We start from the raw sequence: 18,428 nt of genomic DNA on the forward strand, positions 1-18,428 counted from the left end.
TGGGATCTCTCTGTACAGACTATGAGCAAACTTAGGGGACTGTTCCTGCTGAATTGTGCTTAGTACAGGGAATACCTATGCTGCCATAGTTTTATGGGATCTCTCTGTACAGACTATGAGCAAACTTAGGGGACTGTTCCTGCTGAATTGTGCTTAGTACAGGGAATACCTATGCTGCCATAGTTTTATGGGATCTCTCTGTACAGACTATGAGCAAACTTAGGGGACTGTTCCTGCTGAATTGTGCTTAGTACAGGGAATACCTATGCTGCCATAGTTTTATGGGATCTCTCTGTACAGACTATGAGCAAACTTAGGGGACTGTTCCTGCTGAATTGTGCTTAGTACAGGGAATACCTATGCTGCCATAGTTTTATGGGATCTCTCTGTACAGACTATGAGCAAACTTAGGGACTGTTCCTGCTGAATTGTGCTTAGTACAGGGAATACCTATGCTGCCATAGTTTTATGGGATCTCTCTGTACAGACTATGAGCAAACTTAGGGGACTGTTCCTGCTGAATTGTGCTTAGTACAGGGAATACCTATGCTGCCATAGTTTTATGGGATCTCTCTGTACAGACTATGAGCAAACTTAGGGGACTGTTCCTGCTGAATTGTGCTTAGTACAGGGAATACCTATGCTGCCATAGTTTTATGGGATCTCTTGTACAGACTATGAGCAAACGTAGGGGACTGTTCCTGCTGAATTGTGCTTAGTACTGGGAATATTGATGCTGCCATAGTTTTATGGGATCTCTCTGTACAGACTATGAGCAAACGTAGGGGACTGTTCCTGCTGAATTGTGCTTAGTACTGGGAATATTGATGCTGCCATAGTTTTATGGGATCTCTCTGTACAGACTATGAGCAAACTTAGGGACTGTTCCTGCTGAATTGTGCTTAGTACAGGGAATACCTATGCTGCCATAGTTTTATGGGATCTCTCTGTACAGACTATGAGCAAACTTAGGGGACTGTTCCTGCTGAATTGTGCTTAGTACAGGGAATACCTATGCTGCCATAGTTTTATGGGATCTCTCTGTACAGACTATGAGCAAACTTAGGGGACTGTTCCTGCTGAATTGTGCTTAGTACAGGGAATACCTATGCTGCCATAGTTTTATGGGATCTCTCTGTACAGACTATGAGCAAACTTAGGGGACTGTTCCTGCTGAATTGTGCTTAGTACAGGGAATACCTATGCTGCCATAGTTTTATGGGATCTCTCTGTACAGACTATGAGCAAACTTAGGGGACTGTTCCTGCTGAATTGTGCTTAGTACAGGGAATACCTATGCTGCCATAGTTTTATGGGATCTCTCTGTACAGACTATGAGCAAACTTAGGGGACTGTTCCTGCTGAATTGTGCTTAGTACAGGGAATACCTATGCTGCCATAGTTTTATGGGATCTCTCTGTACAGACTATGAGCAAACTTAGGGACTGTTCCTGCTGAATTGTGCTTAGTACAGGGAATACCTATGCTGCCATAGTTTTATGGGATCTCTCTGTACAGACTATGAGCAAACTTAGGGGACTGTTCCTGCTGAATTGTGCTTAGTACAGGGAATACCTATGCTGCCATAGTTTTATGGGATCTCTCTGTACAGACTATGAGCAAACTTAGGGGACTGTTCCTGCTGAATTGTGCTTAGTACAGGGAATACCTATGCTGCCATAGTTTTATGGGATCTCTCTGTACAGACTATGAGCAAACTTAGGGGACTGTTCCTGCTGAATTGTGCTTAGTACAGGGAATACCTATGCTGCCATAGTTTTATGGGATCTCTCTGTACAGACTATGAGCAAACTTAGGGACTGTTCCTGCTGAATTGTGCTTAGTACAGGGAATACCTATGCTGCCATAGTTTTATGGGATCTCTCTGTACAGACTATGAGCAAACTTAGGGGACTGTTCCTGCTGAATTGTGCTTAGTACAGGGAATACCTATGCTGCCATAGTTTTATGGGATCTCTCTGTACAGACTATGAGCAAACTTAGGGACTGTTCCTGCTGAATTGTGCTTAGTACAGGGAATACCTATGCTGCCATAGTTTTATGGGATCTCTCTGTACAGACTATGAGCAAACGTAGGGGACTGTTCCTGCTTAATTGTGCTTAGTACTGGGAATATTGATGCTGCCATAGTTTTATGGGATCTCTCTGTACAGACTATGAGCAAACTTAGGGGACTGTTCCTGCTGAATTGTGCTTAGTACAGGGAATACCTATGCTGCCATAGTTTTATGGGATCTCTCTGTACAGACTATGAGCAAACTTAGGGACTGTTCCTGCTGAATTGTGCTTAGTACAGGGAATACCTATGCTGCCATAGTTTTATGGGATCTCTCTGTACAGACTATGAGCAAACTTAGGGGACTGTTCCTGCTGAATTGTGCTTAGTATAGGGGAATACCTATGCTGCCATCGTTTTATGGGATCTCTCTGTACAGACTATGAGCAAACTTAGGGACTGTTCCTGCTGAATTGTGCTTAGTACAGGGAATACCTATGCTGCCATAGTTTTATGGGATCTCTGTACAGACTATGAGCAAACTTAGGGGACTGTTCCTGCTGAATTGTGCTTAGTACAGGGAATACCTATGCTGCCATAGTTTTATGGGATCTCTCTGTACAGACTATGAGCAAACGTAGGGGACTGTTCCTGCTTAATTGTGCTTAGTACTGGGAATATTGATGCTGCCATAGTTTTATGGGATCTCTCTGTACAGACTATGAGCAAACGTAGGGGACTGTTCCTGCTGAATTGTGCTTAGTACTGGGAATATTGATGCTGCCATAGTTTTATGGGATCTCTCTGTACAGACTATGAGCAAACGTAGGGGACTGTTCCTGCTGAATTGTGCTTAGTACTGGGAATATTGATGCTGCCATAGTTTTATGGGATCTCTCTGTACAGACTATGAGCAAACTTAGGGGACTGTTCCTGCTGAATTGTGCTTAGTACAGGGAATACCTATGCTGCCATAGTTTTATGGGATCTCTCTGTACAGACTATGAGCAAACTTAGGGGACTGTTCCTGCTGAATTGTGCTTAGTACAGGGAATACCTATGCTGCCATAGTTTTATGGGATCTCTCTGTACAGACTATGAGCAAACTTAGGGGACTGTTCCTGCTGAATTGTGCTTAGTACAGGGAATACCTGATGCTGCCATAGTTTTATGGGATCTCTCTGTACAGACTATGAGCAAACTTAGGGGACTGTTCCTGCTGAATTGTGCTTAGTACAGGGAATACCTATGCTGCCATAGTTTTATGGGATCTCTCTGTACAGACTATGAGCAAACTTAGGGACTGTTCCTGCTGAATTGTGCTTAGTACAGGGAATACCTATGCTGCCATAGTTTTATGGGATCTCTCTGTACAGACTATGAGCAAACTTAGGGACTGTTCCTGCTGAATTGTGCTTAGTACAGGGAATACCTATGCTGCCATAGTTTTATGGGATCTCTCTGTACAGACTATGAGCAAACTTAGGGGACTGTTCCTGCTGAATTGTGCTTAGTACAGGGAATACCTATGCTGCCATAGTTTTATGGGATCTCTCTGTACAGACTATGAGCAAACTTAGGGACTGTTCCTGCTGAATTGTGCTTAGTACAGGGAATACCTATGCTGCCATAGTTTTATGGGATCTCTCTGTACAGACTATGAGCAAACTTAGGGGACTGTTCCTGCTGAATTGTGCTTAGTACAGGGAATACCTATGCTGCCATAGTTTTATGGGATCTCTCTGTACAGACTATGAGCAAACTTAGGGACTGTTCCTGCTGAATTGTGCTTAGTACAGGGAATACCTATGCTGCCATAGTTTTATGGGATCTCTCTGTACAGACTATGAGCAAACTTAGGGGACTGTTCCTGCTGAATTGTGCTTAGTACAGGGAATACCTATGCTGCCATAGTTTTATGGGATCTCTCTGTACAGACTATGAGCAAACTTAGGGGACTGTTCCTGCTGAATTGTGCTTAGTACAGGGAATACCTATGCTGCCATAGTTTTATGGGATCTCTCTGTACAGACTATGAGCAAACTTAGGGGACTGTTCCTGCTGAATTGTGCTTAGTACAGGGAATACCTATGCTGCCATAGTTTTATGGGATCTCTCTGTACAGACTATGAGCAAACTTAGGGACTGTTCCTGCTGAATTGTGCTTAGTACAGGGAATACCTATGCTGCCATAGTTTTATGGGATCTCTCTGTACAGACTATGAGCAAACTTAGGGGACTGTTCCTGCTGAATTGTGCTTAGTACAGGGAATACCTATGCTGCCATAGTTTTATGGGATCTCTCTGTACAGACTATGAGCAAACTTAGGGGACTGTTCCTGCTGAATTGTGCTTAGTACAGGGAATACCTATGCTGCCATAGTTTTATGGGATCTCTCTGTACAGACTATGAGCAAACTTAGGGGACTGTTCCTGCTGAATTGTGCTTAGTACAGGGAATACCTATGCTGCCATAGTTTTATGGGATCTCTCTGTACAGACTATGAGCAAACTTAGGGACTGTTCCTGCTGAATTGTGCTTAGTACAGGGAATACCTATGCTGCCATAGTTTTATGGGATCTCTCTGTACAGACTATGAGCAAACTTAGGGACTGTTCCTGCTGAATTGTGCTTAGTACAGGGAATACCTATGCTGCCATAGTTTTATGGGATCTCTCTGTACAGACTATGAGCAAACTTAGGGGACTGTTCCTGCTGAATTGTGCTTAGTACAGGGAATACCTATGCTGCCATAGTTTTATGGGATCTCTCTGTACAGACTATGAGCAAACTTAGGGGACTGTTCCTGCTGAATTGTGCTTAGTACAGGGAATACCTATGCTGCCATAGTTTTATGGGATCTCTCTGTACAGACTATGAGCAAACTTAGGGACTGTTCCTGCTGAATTGTGCTTAGTACAGGGAATACCTATGCTGCCATAGTTTTATGGGATCTCTCTGTACAGACTATGAGCAAACTTAGGGACTGTTCCTGCTGAATTGTGCTTAGTACAGGGAATACCTATGCTGCCATAGTTTTATGGGATCTCTCTGTACAGACTATGAGCAAACTTAGGGACTGTTCCTGCTGAATTGTGCTTAGTACAGGGGAATACCTATGCTGCCATAGTTTTACGGGATCTCTCTGTACAGACTATGTACAGAGAGAATGAACATTTATATTATTCAGTATCTTGTGGGGGAAGCAATTGTCGGTGCAGGGGGCTCATAGCAGAGAACAACACATGGGACTCAAGGGGTGGAGGTTGCAGGGAGTTGTGGATTTATTTGGAATGATTGGGCTGTGGATTTGTCTAAGGGATTTATACATTGAGCCCCTGTTAATTATGGGCAGGTTCTTCCACCCTTGGGGTCCAGGAGGTTAATAGTTAGGGCAACATTGAGAGTAGATTTGTAGTAACAATAAGAACTTACCCTGGAGCTGTAGAATCCTCTGCACCTAAACAGCAGCTCCTGTCGTCTTCCCTTTATTTCTGTGTATTTAGGGTCTCTGTCCTACGCTGATCTTGCCACAACTATCAAGAAGTCAGGGGGGCATTACATTTACCTTTTGGAGACCCTCTGCTTCAGTCTTTGACTAACAACAGACTCACTTTCTGTAAGTGTATTTATTCCCATGTATCTGCCCTGCCCTGAGAGGGAACCATTGCTCACTGAGGAATCTAATGTCCCTGCTTATTGGCTATTTTCCAGGCCTTCTCTTAGCCCAGTGGTGAGTTTGGCATTTTGGGCAGTACCTTATAGAACTGTGAGTATCACACCGTCTCATGAGTACGGGACATTTATTCAAATGGAGAGAAGGAGCTCTGTATAAACAAACTTCCCTAAGATGCAGCCTTTGTTAGGCTATGAGATAAGAAATAATGTGTTACACAGGGACTACATAGGGGTTAGGACATTGTTTTGTTGAAAACTCAATATGAATATACAGAACAGACCCCTCATGGAGCATGAGAAGCATTTCTAGGTATAAATCTGGTGCTGGTTAGGATAGAAAGATTTGTATCGAACAATTATATAAAAATCTTCTTTTATTTAATATTTTTTAAAAGCACACAAAAATCCAAATGAGCAGAGCAGGGGAGTGCATGGCTCAACGCGTTTCGTGACTACAACGGTCACTTCATCAGAAGCCAAAAGCGCCCCCTGCTGGCAACACATTTATGCATTTTGCTTAATCCATCAATTAACCCTTTAAGTGCCACAGAACGTAGAATCTACGTTCTGTGGAAAAGTATCTTGAAATGCCACAGAACGTAGATTCTACGTTCTGCAGCATATGCGTGCGGGGGAGCTCAGGAGCGGCTTTAAATGCTGCTCGCTCCTTCCCCGCTCGCTCAGAACCCCATAGGCAACGAGCGGAGCGGGTCGGAAAGGGGCTCCTGGGGCGCGATCGTCCAGGGGCCCCATAAACGCAACAGACGCACGTGGCTGCGCGCTGCTGCCTGCACTTCCGGGTCCCTCCAGCGACGCCCACGCATCGGATCAACGGATCTGGCGACTCCCTCCTGCTTCTCCACTCCTCCTGCCATCATGGACACAGATCTGCAGCTACACACCCCAGGTAAGTGTAACACACACACAAAATACACTTACACACACTTTATACACTAATACATGCTTAGATTTACACTTACACACACTCACATACATTTTTTGGGGGATCAGGGGGGTCACACACACTTGGGGGGGTACATACACTTGCACACACAAACACATGCACATAACATGCAATTTACCAATTGTACACATGCGCACACACATACACTGTTGTGTAGCTTTTTTTTTTTTTTTTTTTTCATATTGCATCGTTGTGTTTTTGGCTCAAAAAAATGTTTTATTGCCTTTGCGAATAGCGTATTCGCTAACCGTACTGTGCAATACCTTTTGTATATTATTTCGGTGATTATTTGGAAATTTTAGGGATTTTGGTGCATTGTTAGCCATTTTATTGCATTTTCAGCGCTGCATAACTGTTGCTTGCTTTATTCTGTCCGTAAAACCTATTTTGCCAAGCTATAATATTCAAACTGTAATTCTGATGTCTGATTACACTAGTCTGAAAAAAAAGCATAGATTTTTGTGGTTTTATTGGATTTTAGTAATTTATTTGAATTTCACACTTTCTGTATTATTTTGTTATGTCTTGTAAATTTTATACCTATCACTGGGCGATCCCAAAGTCTGATAGTCCCCAACTTTTTAGTGTATTTAAAGGGACCCGGAATGGGGCATCAACAGGAACCACCGTCATGGGAACTGGCACAGTGGCAGGAACCGGCTGGGCTGGGAAGCCATCACTGGAGCACGGACTGGCTGGGAAGCCATCACTGGAGCACGGACTGGCTGGGAAGCCATCACTGGAGCACGGACTGGCTGGGAAGCCATCACAGGAGCACGGACTGGCTGGGAAGCCATCACAGGAGCACGGACTGGCTGGGAAGCCATCACAGGAGCACGGACTGGCTGGGAAGCCATCACAGGAGCACGGACTGGCTGGGAAGCCATCACAGGAGCACGGACTGGCTGGGAAGCCATCACTGGAGCACGGACTGGCTGGGAAGCCATCACTGGAGCACGGACTGGCTGGGAAGCCATCACAGGAGCACGGACTGGCTGGGAAGCCATAAGCAGTGGTTGCTTCAGGATAGGCCCCTCTGGAGCGGACACAGGAACTGAAGCAGACTGCAAGCATGGAGCTGACACAGGAACTGAAGCAGACTGCAAGCATGGAGCTGCCACAGGAACTGAAGCAGAGTTTTGCTGAACTGCATCTAGCTTGTCAAAAAGAAAATGCAGACTTTGAATAATATAGTCCTGCTTCCTCTCACGTACCTCTAGGCGAAGAAGGAGGGTAGAGATTTGCATCTCACTGGTCAGCGGAGCGATGGTATCCTGACCTTTGGCCTCACTTTCCCCATCCCAAGGGAGTTGCAGTTCAACAACCATACTTGAAGGCATGGAGGGCTTACCCAAAGGCTTCCTGCAGTTTGGCTGAGTCATTCTGTAACGTTCACAGCGGGAAACCGCTGCAACGGGAGTTAAATTCATACTTGGTGCGTGTGATGAAATATACAGGATTTAATGGAACTAAAGCAAAACAGGAACAGGTCAAAAATAAAGTCTTTACCAGGCTGGCAATGAAAAGCTGGAACAAAAACACAGGAACAAGATTCAGGAACTTGGAACAAGGAATATCCAGGAACAGATTCAGGAACAAGATTCAGGAACAAACAAATTACATTCAGATACAAAACCAAACACATTCAATGACTCAGCCCTGAGCAAGGCTCAGGGCGTGGTTTATAAAGGGCAATTGATTAGGGAATAGGAGACACATGAGGATAAACAAGGTGGGTGGAAAACATACTGGAAACAGACAAAATACAGGATCACAATAACAAGATCAGGACCAGCCCCAAGAGCCTCCAGTGGCTCACTCGGTAAGTGCACTGACTGTGCACTGAAAGTCCAGCAACCCCAGTCGCAAGTGTTCAAATCCCAGATGGTCCTTACATATTGCTATCTCAAGACAACTTGGTAAGTTAAAGAGATCACACTTTCAATGTTTAGAAAGGGAGGCAGAACAGTCCCGCTCCAAAGGGGACAGTTGGGAGGTATGTCTTTGGGTGCCCATTTGACATGGTGGGTTAACCTCTGATGGGTACACGATGTCTTTAATGCTTTTCCCCTTAGTATTGCAAAATAGGTGTGGGTTGGAGAACATTTTTAAGTTCCTTATCTTGCAATACCAGGGGCCAGTATCTTTGAACAATATATTTAATTCTTTTATTTTGAGTACATTACTGGCTAACAAAGGGTAGGCACTCTTTTTTCTTTTAAGATTCATACATTAATAATGCCTCCCTTTTGATTTTCTGGACTGCATTGGAGTTTTTTCAATATCAGCTGGTTTATACAACCTTATGGGATTGGGCGTTCCACACTTGTTTCACCTCATAAGTTACACTTTTTTCAAAAGCTGACAATGAATCGTTTTTTTACATCAGGAACTTGTAATTAGAATTAGGGTTTGTGAATGTATATGATATGGAGTATGCTTCTTGAGAAATATTTCAGTGCAATTAAAATTACACTTTGTTAATTTAGATGTAAGAGATACCAATAAGGATAATAATGCAGCAGATTTGATGTGTTGTTATATGACAAAAAGATCATTTGTTCCTGATCCTGATGTCAAAAAAAGTTGCACCCTTTTTTTAAAAAGAGGTCTAAGTTGCATTGGTATTGATGTGGGCAGTCCATAATATGTAGCATCACACAGAGGGATCCTGTTATCCTGCAGTTTGTACATATAGAGGAGGGAATATAGGCACAACTAAATGCTTTTGAAAGGCCTACGGTATGTTTCCTATTATTTGCACTCTGCACTGAACCTAGTGATCATAAATAGCTCTGTTTAGACAAACGCTTTGTCAACTTGGGTCTGCCTCAAGCATGCAGGACTGCATCAAGCATAAATCAATGTCTCATAAAATTACCATAAAAAGACTAATATAAAAAATACAACAATAAAGAGATTTGATAGCATTATTTCTTTGCAGCTGCTTCATATAAGAGATTCATTGTTTTGAAAAAAAGGGTGCACCTTTTACAACAGTATTGATTCATCAGGTGCAAATTTTGCTATGGAAAAGTTGCATTATAGGAAAAATATGGTGAATTTTACTGCACATTATACAAGGTTAGTACATTAACTCTGGTATAATATCAGTAGCAAGGAGCACAGTGCAAAACCAACACTCCACAACACCCCACAGCTAAACTGCATATAAATAAATACAGCAAACAAGTTACAACACTTTAATGGAGAGATACCAAGCCTAGAGAGTGGTTAAATGTGACCAAAAATACATTACTATGGAGCACTGCTGTATCTTGCAAAATCATCAGACTGGCTTCAGATAATTATGTGTAAATACTCATATGTGCTAATAATTTTAGACTGTAGTTCTATCTTTAATACTAATGGCACAAAGGCACTGCTAACTTTAGGGTCAAGTGTTTCTTGACGTGGTTGTTTGGGACTTTGTGCTTGGACTCCATGGAACACTGATATTGACTTTTTTTTGTTTTTTTATGAAGCAGTGGATGAGGTCAGAGAGTTGTTGAATCAAAGTCCTGAACTCAGCGTACTTGTGTATGAAGACTTACTGGAGCACTGGCCGGCGCGTCCTTTCTCGTCGACCGCGCATCCAAAATTGTGGCGCCCATAGCTACCACGTGGGTAGTGGTGGCGTAGGCGTCCTGATGCCGGCATGATGACGTCATATAGATCATTACAAATGCTGATATAAGATGAGAGGCTTGTGATTAAGCCAGCTGATAAAGGGGGAGCACTGGTGGTTATGGATAAAGATCAGTATATCCATGAAATTGAACACCAATTATCTGACAAATCTACATATAAAAGATTAGCCACCAGCCCTCTCCCGTATATCAGGACACAAATAACATATCTTATAAAAAATGTCCGTGAAGCAGACATAATTGATGGGCCCATGGGTAAATGCTTACAAATGGAAAATCCGATAACACCAGTATTTTATGTTTTACCTTAAATTCATAAGAATTTGGAGAATCCCCCAGGGTGTCCTATTGTTTCATGTGTGGAATCCATTTTGTCTCCACTCTCGGTTTTCGTAGATAAAATTGTTAACCCTTATGTACCAACACATATTTCTTATGTTAAAGACACTGGAGATTTTTTGAACAAGATAAAACAATTAAAAAATTTACCAATCGATATCGTCTTGGCCACACTTGACGTGGAGAGCCTGTTCACCTCCATCCCACATGATGGGTGTGTGGAGGCTGTCCACATCGAGCTGGGCCGAGATGAATCTTTGGATGGGTCACAAAAAGACTTTGTCTTGACCTGTTTAAAATTGGTCTTGCATAATAATTTTTTCTTGTTTAAGGATCAATTCTTCTTACAAATACGGGGAACCACGATGGGGTCCAAAGTGGCCCTGTCATATGCAAATATTTATATGAATGCATTTGAAGAGACCTTTGTATATACAAATGAGCTGTATAAGGCATATTGTTTGTGCTGGTACAGATTTATCGATGACATTTTCATAATATGGACATGGCCACAAGGGCCCCCAAAAAAATGTCATGGTCAATCAACTGTACTAGCACAAATTTAAGATTTACATTACACAGCGATTTACACCAGGTCTCTTTTATAGATACTTTAATCAGTCGAAAGGATAATGCACTGTCATCAGACCTTTATATAAAGCCAACAGATAAAAATACTTTATTACAATATAGATCATTTCATCCAATGCAAAAAAAGTCAGTACCAAAATCACAATTTACTAGAGTTAAAAGAATAGTATCTGATGACGGTGCATTTAGCAACTCGACTAAATGAAATACAAACCAAATTTGAGGAGAGAGGATACCCCACTGGACTATTGGAGAAACAACAGGATGAGGTTCAGCGAAACATAAAGAAACTAAAAAAAAGTCAAATTCAGAAAATTCCATTCATGTCAAGGTATAGCACTGTGAGTACCTATGTGGAGAAAGCAATTAGGAAACATTGGCCATTATTTAGAGAGGGCTTACCAGAAATTGACTCCTTTAAAAATGTTCCACTTATTTCATATAAAAAATCAAAAACAATTGGATCGATGGCTGTAAACAGCGGACGTAGGAGGGATCGGTGCCCAAGAGCGACTGTTGCGGCCAAGAAAGATTGGGACATACCCATGTCTTGGTTGCAACTGTTGCTCAAACTGTCTAAATTGAGATATATTGTATCATCCAAGGAAGGGTACGGCGATCAGTCCAGTGATCCTTAAAATGGACATTTTAAGGATCACTGGACTGTATGCACGAAGGAATACACGTTTTTTTGGTTTATGTAAATTGATACAATTGTGGTGATTTGCAAATATGGCGATTTGCAAATGTGAAACATTGTAATTGTGGAAAAATGTCACTAGGGGTCACTGTGACACAATGTATAAATAACAGAGCACAGGTGCTGTCTGAGTGGCTTGAGAAAAGACAGAGAATGGTCTGAAACGTTGCCAAGTGTTTGGTGTCAGAGCCCATGTCCTAATAAAGGCATTTTAAGAAAAGAAATCACTGACTGGTGCCGTCAAGAACTAATGTGGTCTGATTGAACGGACTGGAGGTGGAAACCGTTGGACGTGCATCAGGTTAAAACAATTTGGAGGTGAAGGTGCTGACTGTTGTTTTGTATTCCACAATATTATCTGTATAGTGTATGAAATGTAGAGTCCGCAATTTACCACAGCCAGGTAAAGGATGCAACCAAGGTTCCCAGAGATGAAACAATTTATTCAGATTATCCAGCCCAGAGACAGCAAATGATACAGAGATCTTTTAAAATGTGCTGTGAGATTTCAGGTAGCATGAATCTTAACCACGGCACTTTTGTAGCACAGAATCAACACACAGAACCTTGATTCAGTCCAATTCAGCCTGGGCTGCTTTATTTGAAGCCGTTCACACAGACAGCATAAACAGAAGGTTTCAGCAGGTTGAAATAAATCAAATAAAACGTATCACAGTCCAGCACTTTCTGATTCAGCTCAGTTTGCTCAGTGTCTGGTGTGCAAAGCAATGACTCCAGGCTTGTAGTTTAAACAGGCAAATCTGTAATGGTATCTCTATGTAACTCTCAGCTTTAGTTCACAGCAGGGTCCTCAGCCCCTCAGACACACTGAAATTAAACACCTGATTCATTTATGGGTAGGTGGCTAACACCACACCCAGGTCAGTCTGGAATGGAATGGAAGGCCCGCCCAGATCCTTCCCTCCATTCCAGGCCTGGATACCCTAAAGAAGAATAACAATGCAGTTTCTTAACTGCAATATCCTTCATCCAGGGCCCTTAACCCCTGAACTAACATGCATTTTTCTTTTACCATATCACAGTGCCCACAGGTTATATTTCCATCCTTCTCTCTCTCCCTCTTCTTCCCTTTCTCTTCTCCTCTGCTTCCTCTTCTCCTCTCCTTCCCTTTCTTTTTTTTCCTCTGTCCAAAAACCAACTCCATTGTTATACTGTTTCTATGCCATTGACCCAAATGGGGATTGGTTCTGATTGGCTGGTGACAAGTTAAACAGGAAAACAGCTAATTTCTTTAGATGTCTCTTTTACCAATAACAACTGTACAAACAGTTCCTCTTTGAAATGTAAAAGACCCTCTCCAGATGGTCTCTTGGGATGTGTCCCACCTATCTAACAAAGCATCTTATCTTGTTTTTTTTTTGCATTATATTACAAGACAGGATGGGCTCCTTTGAAGGGTGCAGATAACTACCTGGGGGTTAATTACAATCCTTTGAAGTAGGCAGGAACTCCTACATGTGTGAAATGCGTGTACAGCTGTAATTGGAAAATGCTAGAGTTATAAGATCTTATCAGATATTACTACAACTGTGAAACTTATGAAGCCGATAGGCCCCCTGACATAATAATCGGGCCATGGACTCCACTGAGGAAGCTACGCTGATGTCGGACAAGCGCTCCGGGGTCTGGTGTCCCGCATGGAAGAGTATGAAGCTCTGTAGATCCATATTGGGCAAGTACTGGCAGGCCCGGACTGGCAATCTGTGGGTTCTGGCAAATGCCAGAGGGGCTGCTGTATGGTTCCATAGAAAGTTACCATATAGTGGGCTGGTAGGGGGCTATTTGGACTGGTAAGAGGCTCTTTGGGCCTCTGTGTACTTGGAATGGCAGGGCCTATTTTCACTCCCAGTCCAGGCCTGAGTACTGGATACTCTTCTCTCCCTTATGCCTTCGGTGTCTCCGGTCGTCAGTAATCCTCCCGCGGCCATTTCTTCTTCTTCTGTGGCTTCTTCAGCTGGAGAGCCCCGAATTCCACCACCTCCTCGCTATAGTGAAGATCCGCAAGCTTGCAGAGGTGTCGCTACTCAGTGTCTGATCCAGTTCGAGTTCCAGCCCTCCCAGTACTCCTGTGAATGAGCCAAGGTGGGGTATGTGATGTCCCGGTTAGAGGGGAAACCACTAGAATGGGCAACACTGCTTTGGGAGAAGAATTCTCCGCTGACCTTCGATGCCAAGGCTTTCCTTCAGGCCTTCTGTACTGTCTTTGATTCTCCTGGTCGGGTCACTAACGCCTCTTCCCGACTTCTTCAGATTCGGCAAGCTAACTGCAGCGCCAGTGAGTATGCCATTGACTTCAGAACCTTGATGGCTGAAACTGCCTGGTTCTCTTCTTCAACGTAAATCTGGGATGACATATGTGGGTGGCATTACTCCTAAACCCCGGATTTTTCTGCCGTTACAAATTTGCCTGGCTACTAAGATGATCATCGGCTCTGCCTTCCTAGATTCCGGGGCTGCCAGGAATTTAATGGATGCTCTTTTTGCCAAGTATATGGATGTTCCCCTGTATCCATTGACTACTCCCCTATGGGTTACAGCAATTGACGACAGACCGCTAACACCTGAGATAATCTCCACGACAACGGGGAATTGCCTGTGCAGGTTGGGACTTTACATAAAGAGAAATTATCATTCCTGATTAAATCCTGCCCCTCTGTTCCTGTCGTTTTGGGATTACTCTGGCTTTGCCTACACAATCCTACCATTGATTGGTCCTCTAGTCAGATCTCTCGTTGGTGTCCTTAGTGTCCAGAACATTGTTTACCCGCTACTCTCTACCATGTGACCATCTCCTCGACAGATCTTCAATCCCCGCCGACGGTGTACAGGGAGTTCACCGATGTCTTTTGTAAAAGGTGTGCTAATTTACTCCCTCCTCATCATCACTATGATTGCCCTGTCAATCTTCTTCCTGGAACCATGCCCCCTAGAGGACGTACTTATCCCCTGTCTCCGGCCAAAACTTCCATCATGAAGGACTATATCCAGGAGAACCTCCAGCTGGGTTTTATTCATCCCTCTACCTCTCCAGCAGGGGCAGGCTTCTTTTTCATGGAGAAGAAGGATGGTGGTTTGCGTCCGTGCATTGACTACCGAGGACTTAAGAAGATTACTGTTAAGAACAGATACCCCTTGCTTCTTATCTCTGAACTGTTTGACCAACTGAAAGGGGCTAAGATCTTCACCGAGTTGGATCTACACGGGGCTTACAATACCTTGTGATGCACTTTGGTCTCTGCAATGTCCCCGCCATCTTACAGGAGTTTGTGAACGACATCTTCCTGGATCTCTGGATATCCGTGGTTGTGTACCTAGATGACATCTTAATCTTCTCATGGTCATCGCTCCCAGGTAAAGGAGGTACTCTCTCGTCTGAGGAAGAACTCTCTCTCTTTGCCAAGCTGGAGAAGTGTCTTTGAGGTGTCCAAAATCAATTTTCTCAGCTACATCATCTCCCCAGAAGGTTTTGAGATGGACTCCGCCAAAGTTTCTGCGATCCAGGAGTGACCCCTTCCATTGAGCACCAAGGCTATACAAAGATTCATTGGGTTTGCAAACTACTACCGACAGTTAATCAAGGGGTTCTCCTCCCGCATTGCTCCCATTCTTGCTCTTATCGGAAAAGGTGGTAAACCTAATTCATGGCGTCCTCCTGCTCTAGAAGCATTCCAAACCCTGAAGGATGCTTTCTCCTCTGCTTCAGTCCTCCGACATCCGGACCCTCTGTTACCCTTCTTCATTGAGGTGGACGGTTCCGATGTTGGGGCCGGTGCTATTCTTTCCCAAAGACATTCTGCTGATGGGAAGTTACATCCATGTGCATACTTTTCAAAGAAATTCTCTTCTGCAGAGCAGAACTACGATGTTGGGAACTGTGAACTCTAGGCAGTAAAACTCGCCCTCGAAGAGTGGCGCCACCTTTTAGAGGGGGCCTCGAATCCGGTCACTATCTATATTGACCATAAAAACCTAGAATTCATACAATCCCTCAAGAGGCTGAACCCCCGACAGGCAAGGTGTGCCCTCTTCTTTTCTCGTTTAACTTTGTCTTGACCTATCGCCCTGGCTCCAAGCTTCAGAAAGCTGATGCACTGTCCCAAAGCTTCACTCCGGTGGATCGTTTCCCTGAAAGGCAAGATCCTATTATTCGCACAAATTATTGCATATCTTTTCCCTCAATTTGTCGATCAGATCCTGGCTGGTCAGTCTTCCGCTCCAACAGATACACCTACTGGGATGGCGTTTGTACCCTCTGAGCTTCATCTACCCATCTTACAACAGACTCATTGTTCTAAGCAGGCTGGACATCTCGGTCCTGAAAAGATTCTCAAGTTTTTATGAAGCCTAGTCTGGTGGCTGACCATCTGCAGAGACGTCAAGGACTTTGTCGCTGCCTGTACTATTTGTGCCGTGTTCCAAGGCTAGCCACATGCATCCCAGCAGTTTATTACAAGCTCTACCCACTCCCTCTTGTCCGTGGACTCACTTAGCGATGGATTTTATTGTAGAACTACAACCATCTAAAGGGAACACCGTTATCTGGGTAGTTATAGACTGCTTCAGTAAGATGGCACACTTCATTCCTATGCGAAAACTTCCCTCTGCGGTGGAACTGTCCCAGTTATTCATCAAATTTATCTTTCGGCTGCATGACTTTCCAGTGGAGATAGTCTCTGACAGAGGATCTCAATTCACAGCTAAGTTCTGGCGATCCTTATGTAAAGATTTGGGTATCACTCTTCAGTTCTCTAATGCCTACCATCCCCAAACCAATGGGGCAGTGGAGCGGGTGAATCAAGCGTTAGAACAATTCCTGAGGAATCATATTTCCCTCTGTCAGGGTGATTGGTCCGATCTCCTCCCGTGGGCGGAATTTACTCATAACAATGCATGTCACACATCCACTGGGAGGTCTACTTTTATGACTGTTTATGGACAACATCCTCAAGTCTTCCCTCAAGACTTCTTCTTGTCGGATTTTCACGCCGCAGATGATCATGCAGCTCATATGTCTGCTATTTGGGCTGCAACCAAATCACGTTTGGAAATTAGTGCTCTAGTGCATAAGACTGTTGCTGATCGCAGACACAGATCCTCTCTCCCGTACAAAGTTGGAGACAAGGTGTGGTTGACCACTAGAAACATTCACTTAAGCAGGGCCGATCCTGGCCCCTCCGCCGCCTGAGGCAGCAGCAGTTACTGCTGCCCCCCCTCCCCTGGAAATTCGCTCTTAAAGTACCAGGAGCAGCATTGCTGCCCCTGATACCTATTGGGGCAATGCCACCTGAGGCGACAGCCTCAACTCGCCTCATTGGCGGAGCACCCCTGCACTTAAGAGTGTCTTCTCCCAAGTTAGGCCCAAGGTTTGTCGGTCCATTTCCCATTTCGGAGATTATTAATCCTGTGGCAGTCCGACTATCTCTTCCTCCAGAGATGCAAATTCACAATGTATTTCATGTCTCTCTGGTTAAACCAGCTATGTCTAATTGTTTTTCTTCTGATCAACCTCCCCCTTCATCTATCTTCGAGGATGGTCAACAGGAGTACGAGTTGCAAAAGATCTTAGATTCCAGAATCTCCAAGGGATCTCTACAGTTCCTCATTCAGTAGAAGGGCTTTGGTCCTGATGCTGGCGTGATGACGTCACATGCCTGGCGTGAAAATTTGAAATAAAAACCCTTCCAGGTCACGAGTTCAATGCCCGATTGTAGCGTTTGTTTGGAACATTCCTGGGTGTTTGATATTTCATATTATGCTGATTTCTGGACTTTTGACCCTGCCTGAACCTTGACTCTGGATTTTTGCCTGGACTTTAACTATGATTTTGCCTGAAACTATTTGTACTGCGATCTTGGACTTTAACCCATAAAGCTTCCTCCTTGGTCATGACTACTCCCACTGGGAGCCGACAGGCCCCCTGACAATTTCCTAATGAAACATCCGAGTTAAAGATAAGACATGGATCAATAATACATAAATATATTGACAAAGCCACCAGGGAGGCCTATAATTTCTTCAACAGGCTCTCTGAATGAGAAAATTGCTCAATATGTGGATCACTTGATACAACCATGTATAAAGAAAATAAGTAGTTATTTAAAAGACACAAATGATTTTTTTGAGAGTGGTGATGAGCATAACTGTACCTTTGGAAAAAGTGATACTGGTGACTATGGATGTACAGAGCTTGTATACCTGTATACCGCATCAAGTTGGCATATCGGCGGTATGAAAGCTACTGATTGAAAATTTGGATTATATAGGGCCCCCGGTTGAATTTACATTGTCCCTATTGGAGTTTATATTGTATAAAAACTATTTTAAGTTCGAGAAGTCATTTTATATTCAATGTCAGGGGGCAGAAATGGGACCAAGAGTAGCCCCAGTGTATGCAAATTCTTTTATGTGGGACTATGAAACAAATAATATATATGGACATCAATTATTCAAACGATATGGCGCCTTTT

This window comes from Xenopus laevis, chromosome 6S, assembly GCF_017654675.1.
Source record: "Xenopus laevis strain J_2021 chromosome 6S, Xenopus_laevis_v10.1, whole genome shotgun sequence".
In the NCBI taxonomy this organism is placed as follows: domain Eukaryota; kingdom Metazoa; phylum Chordata; class Amphibia; order Anura; family Pipidae; genus Xenopus; species Xenopus laevis.